Source organism: Mus pahari, chromosome 6 (genome assembly GCF_900095145.1).
Source record: "Mus pahari chromosome 6, PAHARI_EIJ_v1.1, whole genome shotgun sequence".
Classification (NCBI taxonomy): domain Eukaryota; kingdom Metazoa; phylum Chordata; class Mammalia; order Rodentia; family Muridae; genus Mus; species Mus pahari.
The window spans coordinates 77,282,055-77,292,842 of NC_034595.1; the positions used below are offsets into that span (position 1 = coordinate 77,282,055).

The 10,788-nt window shown below is 47.1% G+C and overlaps 2 pseudogenes; both read right to left on the reverse strand.

The window, feature by feature from the left end:
* Positions 1 to 1,293: 1,293 nt before the first annotated feature.
* LOC110323850 lies at positions 1,294 to 1,732 on the reverse strand (annotated as a pseudogene).
* Positions 1,733 to 4,692: 2,960 nt separating this feature from the next.
* Positions 4,693 to 8,547, reverse strand: LOC110323851 (annotated as a pseudogene).
* Positions 8,548 to 10,788: the final 2,241 nt, after the last annotated feature.

A 10,788-nucleotide genomic window follows, 5' to 3' on the forward strand; every position in this document is an offset into this window, starting at 1 on the left:
GGTGGAATGAAAATAGATGCTTCAGGCAAGGTGGTGGTGGCACATGTCTCTAAGCCCAGCACTGGAGAGGCAGAGGCAGGCAGATCACTGAGTTCAAAGCCAGCCTGCTTCCCTGAACACTCCTGGTATTGGAGAGGTAGACACAGACAGATTTCTGTGAGTTTGAGGCCAGCTTGGTCTACAGGGTGAGTTCCAGGACAGCCACAGAAGCCCTCGCTTGAAAAACCAAAAAAGTAGCGGGGCAGTGGTGGCGTACGCCTTTAATCCCAGCATTCAGGAGGCAAAGGCAGGCAGATTTCTGAATTTGAGGCCAGCCTGGTCTGCAGAGTGAGTTCCAGGACAGCCAAGGCTACACAGAGAAACCCTGTCTCGGAAAAAAAAAAAAAAAGACGGGGAACCCACCCCATCCTTCCTAACTGTGAGGGGCCTCTGAGAGGCCTGGAGCTGCTAGCTAGGCTTTCAATCCCAGGGCCCAGGACAAAGTCTATGTATCTAACCTTCCATGCCCTTTCCACCTTGCCATTGATCGCACACACAGGCACCCATGTGCCCATGCACGCACATTATAATATATAGCTATTATATATTATATATAATTATATATTATAATATATATATATATATATATATATATATATATATATATATATATTATAAAACAACTGAGGACCAGGCAGCTCCTCCATCTTGGCCTCACCCTGGGTACCAACTGACATAAAACTCATGACCGCCCCTGAGCCTAGGAACTTTTAGGACCTCTGCCCTGGGTCTAGTTTTCAGAACCCAGAGTGCAGCGTCCAGAGCCAGGACATGGTTTTACGTATTGAATTCCAGGACTTATACCCAGCCTAATGGCCAGTTCCTAAGAGCAGGGCCAGGCCTTCAGAGCTTCCTGCTCTACCCCTGGCAGACCTCTTGCCTCACAGCCCCTAGCGGCTTAGGATACTGTGTGCTAGGCTAGTGCAGTCCAGGGGCAAGTATTCAGCAAGGCCGGTTCCTGCAACCAGCACTGTACACATTCCACAACTAGGCTATACCTTAGCTCCTACGGACTTTCAAAGTTCAATCTTTTTTTTTCTTCAGAATATGAAAATTTATTACTGTGTTTCCATTGTCAATTTTTTTTTTTTATTTAAGTACACTGTAGCTGTCCTCAGACACTCCAGAAGAGGGAGTCAGATCTTGTTACAGATGGTTGTGAGCCACCACGTGGTTGCTGGGATTTGAACTCTAGACCTTCAGAAGAGCAGTCGGGTGCTCTTACCCACTGAGCCATCTCACCAGCCCCCATTGTCAAATTTTATGATCTTGGCCTTTTTTCTTGCCTTTGTACAGAGCCAAAAGAGAAACATTGGCTACTTTAACCACCTTAAAGCGGACTCTAGGAATATCACCTACAGCATGACCTTTTCGACCAAATCCAGCAACCAGAACTTCATCGTTTTCCTCAGTGAAGTTCAGGCAGCCATCATTGGGCACGAACGCTGTGATCTTCTTGCCGTTCTTAATGAGCTGCACCCTGACACACTTTCTGATGGCAGAATTCGGCTGTTTGACCTCAACCCCTACTTTTTCCAGCACAATTCCCTTTGCGTGAGAGGCACCCCCAAACGGATTGGCCTTCAGGACTATGCCCAAGTGGGCTTTCTTGTACTGTTTATCATGCCACTTCTGGTCCCGTCGGTGACCGCGGAGCTTCTGGGCAGTACGGAGACCACGACACTTGCCCATCTTGCCGGCGCCACGGGCCCAGCAACCCAGTAGTGCCCAGGCCTCTGTCTTTACCCTTCTCCGTTTACCTCACTAGCCCGTTCCCCTGTTTTTACCTTTTTCATTCAAAGTTCAATCTTATTCAAATAATAATATGGAGGATGCTAGCTAGCCCTGTCTGGTTTGATGTCAAGAAAGCAGCAAATGATTTTTTTTTGAGATGGGAATTTCACTGTGTACTCCTTTTATGATCCAGAACTTACAGTCTAGACTGGGTTGTCCTCAAACTCCCAGAGATTAGCCTGCCTTTGCCTCCCCAGTTCTGAGATTAAAGGCAGGAACCACCATGCTCAGTTTAGAGTCCTTTAGTACAGTATGTCTCCGCCCATGGTGGTACATGTCTATCTCAGCACTCCAGAAGCTTGAAAATGTGAAGGCCAGGGCCAGGCTGGAGAGATGGTTCCGTGGGTAAGAGCACTGACTGCTCTTCCAGATGTCCTGAGTTCAAATCCCAGCAGTCACATCTGTAATGGGATCTGATGCCCTCTTCTGGTGTATATGAAGACAGCTATAATGTACTCATATACATTAAAGAAAAATAGAAAATAAGATTTATTTGTTTGTTTTATGTAACTACACTGTCACTGTCTTCAGACACACCAGAAGGAGACATCAGATCCCATTACAGATGGTTGTGGGCCACCACGTGGTTGCTGGGAGTTGAACTTAGGACCTCTAGAAGAGCCGTCAGTGCTCTTAAGCGCTGAGTCAGCTCTCTAGCCAAATAAATAAATCCTTTTTTTTTTTTTTTTTTTTNGAGACAGGGTTTCTCTGTATAGTCCTGGCTGTCCTGGAACTCACTTTGTAGACCAGGCTAGCCTTGAACTCAGAAATCCGCCTGTCTCTGCCTCCCAAGTGCTGGGATTAAAGGCGTGCGCCACCACTGCCCGGCATAAATCCTTAAATAAGTAAATAATAAAGTTCAAGGCCAGCCTGAGGTACAAGAACCTCTGTGAAGAAAGAGAGAAAGAAAGAAAGAAAGAAAGAAAGAAAGAAAGAAAGAAAGAAAGAAAGAAAGAAAGAAAAAGAGAGAGAGAAAGCCAGCCAGCCCAGGCATGGGAACCCTCATCTCTTTTATTTTGGCACTTTGGTGGGAGAAAGAGGCAGGTAGATATCTTTGAGATTGAGGCTAGCCTGGTCTACAAAGCAAGTTCGAGGGTAGCTAGAGCAGTCTACATTGGCCTTGAATCTGAAATTTTCCTGAAGATTCTCCTCAGCCCTCTGCACACCAGGACTGCATCTGTGTGCCAGCATGTTGGCCTGGGGCCCTTATTTTAATGTGTTTAGCTTGGCAGCCCTGGTGAGGAGCCATCAATCCTTTCCCATGGTTCCTGGTCTCTTTTTTTTTTCTGGTGGCTATAGGTGGGGACACAGGGGATATATCTGACACTGCTTACAATGGGGTAAGGACAACCTTAGAGGATCTTTTTATTTTATTTTATTTTTCTCACTTAAATCTTTAAATTTTTGTCTGTTTTTCAGAACGGGGTTTCTATGTGTATTCCTGACTGTCCAGGACACTCTTTGTAGACTAGGCTGGCCTCAAACTCACAGAGAGAGATCTGCTTGCCTCTGCAATGTTTAAATTTTAAGCTTATGGGTGTTTTGCTTGCACCAACGTCTATGTACCACATGCATGCAGTACCCAAGGGAGGCAGAAGAGGACAGTAGATCCCCTGGAACAGGCGTTCCAGACACTGTGAGCTGCCATGTAGATGCTGGGACTCCAACTCAGGTTCCCTAGAAGAGTATCCAGGGCCCTAAACTTTCTAACCCTCATTTGACTTGTGTGCATGCGCGCACACATGGGTGTGCTTGCCAAGGCGTGCATGTGGAGGTCAGAGGACAATTTATGGAGTCAAAGCTCTGCTTTCACCTTTCTGGGGTCCTGGGGATAGAACTCAGGTCGCGGGGCTTCATGGCTCATCTTTGTTGGCTGAGCCTTCTCATTAACCATATTTCTATTTTTAAAAAATATTTATTTGTACTCAGCATGGCAGCACACAGCTTTAATCCCAGCACTTGTGAGGCAAAGGCAAATGGATATCAGTGCATTAGGCCAGCCATGAATATACATTAAAAACCTATCTCAAAAAAAGTATATTTAAGCCGTGAAAAAAAAAGTATTTACTTATGTGTGAAAGAGTGCAAGTGCATTACACAGTACAGGATAAAGGTTAAGCTAGGGCCTCTTCCATTCCTGCTATTGTGATCTGCTTTCCAGACAGCTGGCTTGGAGGTTTCTAGGAAATTCTGTCTCTACCTCCAGTCTCGCCTTTGGAGTTCTGAAAAAAATTTTTTTAACAGCTGATATAATTTTATTCAGTACTAAGAATTACAGATTTTATGACAACATATAAATAAATTCCTATTACAAAAAATTAATACTCTGAATTAAGAGCATATAGCAAAATATTTTTTGATTCACAAGCTGAAAGGCATGTGCTTTGTTTAGGGGTCAATTTTGATTCATGATTGACATTTATAGTGGTGATTGCTATAATCAGGTATAGAGGCATTTAGTCATTTCTAAGTCCCATCTGTTAAAATACGCTCCTAGGCACGGTACTCTGGATGCTGAAGCAGGGCCATTAGTTTGAAGCCAACCTGGGCTACATAGAATCTGTTTCAAATACAGACAGACACACAGGCAATGAGGGATAGAAAGACAGACCACACACACACACACACACACACACACACACACACACACGCACGCGCGCGCGCGCGCACACGCATCTAGAGAATGTAATTAATCACCCTGTACTCCTTGATAGATAGGTTGTAGACAAGCTGCCCCCACCAAGGTCAGAGTGGTGTCTAGAGCATAGGTTTGCCTCCACGGGTGACCAGCTTCAGTCTCTATAGGCCGAATTAGGAAAGTAACCTTGAGGTGGTAAGTAACAACTGTACCAATTCTTATCAAAATTTAACAACTTTGGGTACTTCGGTTTTAGGTTTCTGCAGTTTGGGCACATCCAGCACCTCTTCACAGTCTGCACTCATTCCCTTTGCCCAGCGACCAACCGTGATGATCCGATCTGAGTTCTGATTTTCAGGGCAGTCTTTCTTAAAATGTTCCGCAGAGCCACAGAGCTTACAGCCGCCACCATCCGCACAGACTCCTTTGGTTTGATCGGGGCAGGAGCTGGACAGGTGTCCCATTTCTCCGCAGACAAAACATTTTGCAAAAGGAAATTCCCCAAGCGCGGGGTCCACATTAGCTCTGCACTTGCTCATCTCGTGCTCCGTGGACCCACAGCGGTAACAAATGCCAGTGCCCATATCCTGACTCTCTAGTACAGCTGGGCAGTCAGCAATTCCGCAGCCAGGCTGTCGACAATGGAAACACATCATTGCATTCTTCTTTGCCGCCTGTCTCTTTAGCTGCCTTCCTTCCCATCGATTGTCCCTCTTTAAGGACACTGCAATTTCTTCCCTCACTTCCCAGCTGTCGGCTGCTATCAGTTGTCCATTGTGAAGCACCTATGAGTTCTGCTTCAGGTACTCCATGAATCCATTCACATCTTCATTCAAGTACTCTTTTTTCTTTTTGTTCTTTTTGCGTTTTGCTTGAGGTGAATCATTTCTAAGGGACAGCCCGCTGCTTTGACACTGCTTACAATCTGGAAGGCTTTGGTCTGCTCTCTCCACAGACCCCTTCTTCATGTCCTCCCATGATGTTGCTGACAGGGGTCGCTTACTATTTGAAGTAGTAACTCTAGCCCACCTGGTTGGATCAGAGGTGCTTTACTAATCCGGTCTGACTCCCCGGAGTTCTGAAATTTATAGACACTGCATTTGGATTTTTCTTTTTCTTTTTCTTTTTTCTTTTTTCTTTTTTCTTTTTTGGTTTTTCGAGACAGGGTTTCTCTGTATAGTCCTGGTTGTCCTGGAACTCACTTTGTAGACCAGGCTGGCCTCGAACTCAGAAGTCCGCCTGCCTCTGCCTCCCAAGTGCTGGGATTAAAGGCATGTGCCACCACGCCCGGCTTAGATTTTTTCTTCTTTTTTGTTTGTTTGGTTTTTTTGTTTTTTGTTTTTGGAGACAGGGTTTCTCTGCCTCCCGAGTGCTGGGATTAAAGGCGTGCGCCACCATGCCCGGCTTTCTAGAGCGCTTTCTAATTGATTTGATGTAATGTGTGTGTCTCCTTCCTGTGGTTGTTTGGTTGATTGGTTTTGTTTGCTTGGTTATTTGATTGATTATTTTTGGTTGGTTGGTTGGTTGAATAGTTTGGGTTTTTCAAGACAGGGTTTCTCAGGGTAGCCCTGGTGTCCTGGAACTCACTCTGTAGCCCAGGCTGGCCTCAGAATTAGCTATCCACCTGCCTTTGCCTCCCAAGTGCTCCCCATACCCGGCTCTGAGCATTCTTTACTAGACTTTGAGNTCATCTCAGAGAACAATGTATNACCCCTTTTAAACAGACATTTATTTACAGATGCACCGATGCCACAGCACACATTGGAGGTCAGAGAACAACCTGCCAGAGTCAGAGTCATGCTCCTCCTTCTGTCCTGTGGTTCCAGGGATCAAACTCAGGTCATCAAGCTTGGCAGCAAGCACCTTTACCCACTAAGCCATCTCACAGCTCCTACTCCTCTTTTCCAAAANTTTAAAATCCTGTTTACTTTNTGTGTGTGGGTATTTTGCCTCCTCCATGTATGCCTGTCTGCGCGCCATGGGCATGCAGCNNCTGAGGATGCCAGAGGGGCAGTGGGAACCCCTGGTCTGGGAGTTGAAACTGGGTTCTCTGGAAGTATAGCCAGTGGTCTTAACCACTGAGCTCTCTCGCCAGCTAAAGGNGGGGTCTCAAGGATAGGGATGTAGCTNTTAGTTTAGGTCATTGTTTGCAGTTTGTTAGTAGCCACGGTCAAAGAAGGAACAAAAAGAAAGAAATTAGATTCAGGGATTCTTCTAAATCCTCTCTCCCCTCAGTCCTTGTTTCTCTTTTATCTAGTGATAGGGGTGAGATGGGGGTGGGGGTGGGGTAAAAGGTGAGAAAATAAAGGAACCCACAAAGTAGAAGAACCACCTACAGGTAGAGTTAGAGGCAGGCAGATCAGAAGAAAGTCAAGGTCATCCTGTTACAAAGTGAGTTTGAGGAGTCTGGGGTCACAAGAGACCCTGTCTCAAAATAAAATTAAAAAAAATAATAAAAATGAAAAGTTTTACTNTGTAGTCTAGGCTGAGCAGTATCTCAGATTTCACCTGAATGTTGGGATTACAGGGTTTCACTGTGGCACCCAGTTCTATTAGCGAACAAAATCAGGGTACCAGTCTAAAATATCCTGGCAAAAAGCTGGGAGGCCACAGAGTCAATTCTTCCAGCGGTACATGCTCATTTGACCACCAGGGGGAGCCAGATGCCCGTTAATGGAGAGGTCAGGGTATCCGCCAAGGGGTTAGTCACCGCGAAAGCTCTTTTGAGAGTGTCTCAGGGGACTAGTGAGCCTAGGGTATCTTGGTACAGAAAGTGTGTAGGGGTTGAGGGAGGTGTTGTAAGAGAGACAGGGTTCAGGAACGTTGGCGGCTGGAGGAGGAGTCAAGAACGTTTTGTGGCCTCCTGGCTCTGCTTTGGCTGACCCTGTTGGGAAAAACGCAGCATTAGGGAAAAGGAGGTTTCTCTGGATGGGGTGGGTCCCTGCCTCCACCTCCCATCTCCTCAGAGACGCTCGGAGCCTTGAATAGACCGGACATTCCTAAGTTTTCTGGCAAGGAAACCAGGAAATCAGACCTTGAGCCAGCCTCCTTTCAGGTCCAGCCAGTTCACTGGAAGCAGCCTTTGCCCCAGGACTTTCCGGAAAAGGCCCGCTGTGCCAGGGGAGCCACCCTGGGGCTCCTGCCCGCAGCTGCCTCTAAGAAGTACCGCTGCGCTGTCCACTCTCCCTGGCTATGGGTTAGACCCATCTCCTGAGCTCGAGTCCTGTACAGTGAGTGAATGGTTCTCTGTGTGACATTTCTTGTACACGAATACCAGTGTCTGTGGGATTGGACCTGGAAGGTTTGGAATCGTCGTTGATCCTTTTTCCATTTCCCATGACCAGTGAGCTTTTCCGCTTCCTCTGTCCATCTCTTGGTTTCCATCACGCAGTGAGCCAAGTCCCCAGCATCTCGTCACTAGGACCCGTTTCTACAGCAAGTTCCACTGCCGCTTTTTCTCCAAGACCTTTTCCAGGTGACAGTCTTGATAATCTGGTTATGTCCCCTACCTGCTGAACCTGTCCCAGTAGCTCCCCTACCGCTCCTTTTATTAAATAAGTTATTGTTATTTGTGTGTGAGTTGGGGGTGGGGAGACACACATGGGGAAGTCAGTTGCAACTTTGTAGAGTCTCTTCTTGTACTTTAAGAGCGGTTCCTGGGCTCACCAATGAGTCATCCTGCTGTCTCCACCTCCTGGGGTTTTGTTTATTACTTTTTTGGTTCTTTAAACAGAGTCTCACTAAGTAGTCAGGGCTGGTCTCAAGTTCTTGATTCTTCTGCCTGACTGACCAGTGCTGCGCTTGTGGGATCATGCGTATGAACCACCTCACAGTGCTTCCAGTGAGCTTGCAATAAACATTAGACTCCTCTGTGGCAGGGTTCCTGAATGAGCTGGCCCTTCCTATCTCTGTGAGAAACAACCCCCCTTGTTTTCTATGGTTCATCTACCCCGGCCCCATTCACTACAGGCCTTTGATGAGTTGCCTCTACCTGGAACCCCAAACCTTCGCACTAGGAACTCTTGGGGGATCTCAGCTCCAGCTCCTTTCTCAGGGATGCCCTGCTTCATCTCCATGACTGGGTCAAATCCCTTACTGGTTTTTCTAATGCCACACACTGAGCTGCTTCAGGGCTGTCAGGGCTGTGATTATGGATTTGTTTGAAACACTGCTTAGTTATTAATGGACCTCTATTAAGCTAAGGACTACATCAAGTTTTGCCCACTTAAAAATAATCTCCAGGGAGGCAGGGCGTGGTGGCGCAGGCCTTTAATCCCAGCACTTGGGAGGCAGAGGCAGGTGGATTTCTGAGTTCGAGGTCAGCCTGGTCTACAGAGTGAATTCCAGGACAGCCAGGACTACACAAAGAAACCCTGTCTTGAAAAAAACAAAACAAAACAAAACAAAAATAATCTCCAGGGCAGGTGAGGTGACTGGGTAGATAAAATGGTGGGGTCCAAATTTAAATGCTTGCAATGTTTGCAGCACTTTACCAACAGCACCATCTCCCCAGCTGAGTGTATCTAGTTTGTTTGGTTTGGTTTTTCCAGACAGGGTTTCTCTGTGCCTTGGCTGTTCTGGAACCCGATCTGTAGACCAGGCTGGCCTTGAACTCACAGAGATCAACCTGTCTCTCCACCACTGCCCATTTGCTTTTAGTTTTTTGTTTTGTTTTGTTTTCCCAGACAGGGTTTTACTGTGTAGCTGTAGTTGGCCTGAACTCCCTATGTAGACCAGGCTAGTCTTGAACTCAGAGGTCCTCCTGCTCTGCCTCTGAGCGCCACACTGGTCCAATAACTTGTTCCTTTGACCGCTGACTACACTGGTTACCCACTTTCTAGTCTTCTTCTTCTTCTTTTTTTAAAGATTTATTTATTTAATACATACATACTACACACATACACACACACAACACACGCACATGCACACACACTGTAGGCTGTACAGATGGTTGTGAGCCATCATGTGATTGCTGGGATTTGAACTCAGGACCTTCTGAAGAGCAGTGTGCTCTTAAATTCCTTCTTGCCTCCTGGTGTATAATTGACCCCTATGGAGCAGTTTCCCCCTCAGAAGTCAAGAGTATTCTAATGAATCTCTAATCTTATGTCACCATCCATACTTAACAGCCTTCAGGGTCCTGAGAATAAAAACCTAAGTTCGTAAGCATAGCTTTCCAAGCTATGAGGTTCCCCTCGTAGCAAGCTCCTTTTTTTTGTTTTTTGTTTTTTGTTTTTTGTTTTTTCGAGACAGGGTTTCTCTGAGTAGCCCTGGCTGTCCTGGAACTCACTCTGTAGACCAGGCTGGCCTCGAACTCAGAGATCCGCCTGCCTCTGCCTCCCGAGTGCTGGGATTAAAGGCGTGCGCCACCACTGCCTGGCTGCAATCTCCTCCTTAAGGATCCGGTCTAACTCAACAAACAAGAGAGCTGTTCGGCCGGGCGGTGGGCACTGCTTTCATGGGAGAACCCCAGACCCCGTCCATCATATTTATGCTCGATCATTTGGATACGGGCACGCAGCTGTTTCCCACACGGCCCTATGCTTGCCTAGAGAGCACATCTTCCTCCTTTCCACCTTGCTGACCTTGCCAGTCAACACCCAGCCCCCCCCCCCCCCTGGGTGGAAGCCACCTGGCCTGGCTTGCTGGCCTGCTGGACTCCTGGGGCCTGCCCTGCTGCTCTGAGCATTTACATCCCTGACTCCACACTGTACTTTCATATTTGTTTGTGTGGTCTGATTAATGTCCACCTCCAGCCGTTTCAGGAAGCTCAGAGCCTCTGGGCCTGGTTTCTACTTAACCACTGTATCCCTCTGGCACTTAGCAGGTGCTCCACAATTTACTGACTGAACAAATGAATAAATGCTTTCCTAAACATACTCAGAGGACATTGCTTCCCAGCGAGATGCTAGTGCTTTTGCCTCAGTTGGGGGGCTGCGAAGGGCATGTGAAGAACTTCCATTGTGGCCCAGAATGGCTAACCCCTTCCTGGCCTCCCCAGCCATGCCATGCCTGTGACTTACACCCTGCATCCTGCCCATCTCCCCAGCCCTCTGTAGCTATTCGCTGGAACACTGTTCACAGCACCCACGGAGCCAGCTCCTGCAGGCACCCATAGAGCATCTCACATGTTGACTCCTGCTTGAACCTCTCCCTAGGCGGCCATGCAAGCTCTGACCTTTTACGTAAGCCTCCTTCCTTGGCTTCCTAAGTGCTAGGATAAAGGCCAGGCCAACAAGCCCACAACTTCTTTTTAGTTTCTCAAAAGGCAAGCAAACTCACAGATTGAACTTAGGTGTCCCCAGATGGGTTAGAAG